The sequence below is a fragment of the Oryctolagus cuniculus genome, chromosome 11 (genome assembly GCF_964237555.1).
Source record: "Oryctolagus cuniculus chromosome 11, mOryCun1.1, whole genome shotgun sequence".
NCBI classification, from domain to species: domain Eukaryota; kingdom Metazoa; phylum Chordata; class Mammalia; order Lagomorpha; family Leporidae; genus Oryctolagus; species Oryctolagus cuniculus.
In genome coordinates, this window is record NC_091442.1 from 123,380,945 (window position 1) to 123,381,890 (window position 946).

Sequence of the window (946 nt, forward strand, 5' to 3'; positions counted from 1 at the left end):
TCTTGGAACTCCAGAACCATCGTGTGCCCTGACTAGGCGAGAGGGACAGGGGGACACCGGACCCACGGGAGGGGCTCCTTCCTGCCATCCTCTGTGGGTCCCACACGCCCCCAGCTCTTCTCCCCCGACATCGGGAAGGCAGTCAGGGTTCTCCTCCTCACTGCAGATGTCATGGGTGCTGGGAGCCTGGGTCAGCGCCCAGCCACGTAGGCTGCAGGGAGACCACTCCCGCACGACAGCCACAGGACAGCGCTGGAGCTCATGGGAGTTCAGGGTCATTGTTGGCTCCAGCCGCCCAACAGCTAAGGCTCAGAGACCTCCCCTTCGTGCCCCCAGGCCAGTCAGCAGCTGCCCTCCCCTCGTCCATGCCTGCTCAGCCCTGCTGCAGAGGTCAGCCTGCAGCTGCATGTCCCACACTGACAGGTCCTGTCTGGCTAGTTCCCCAGCGGCCACCCAGCACCTGTCCTAGGTGAAGCCTAGTCCTGGGTGGGCTCACATCAAGGAGGGCAGTCACAGCCACAGAAACCACAAGGGCACCCCGAGAACCGGAACCCCGTCAGGTTGCCACGGGCATCACCCCGAGCTCTGCCAGGCACCCCCATGCCGCGAGGAACCTCTCCCCACCACTCCCTGGGAACCAAGCAAGCCTCCCACCAGCTCACTTGTCTGACCAGGGACCAGCCAGCTCCACGACCTGCATGCTGAACTGCCCCCCCCCACGACCCCCTGTGGCTTCCCTGACGCCAGCTTCCACCCTAGAGGCCGTCCCCTCCATCCCTGTCAGGCCCGGAGGAATGAGGTGGCCATGCAGGCTGGGGAGATGGGTGGGTCCAGGTAGCAGGGAAGGCCCATGGGGACGACATCACCTTTCTGGGCAGACTGAAGACTTGCAGGGCCACAGGCTCACGGAGGGGCGGGGGACGTGGGTGAGGCAGGCACGGGAACA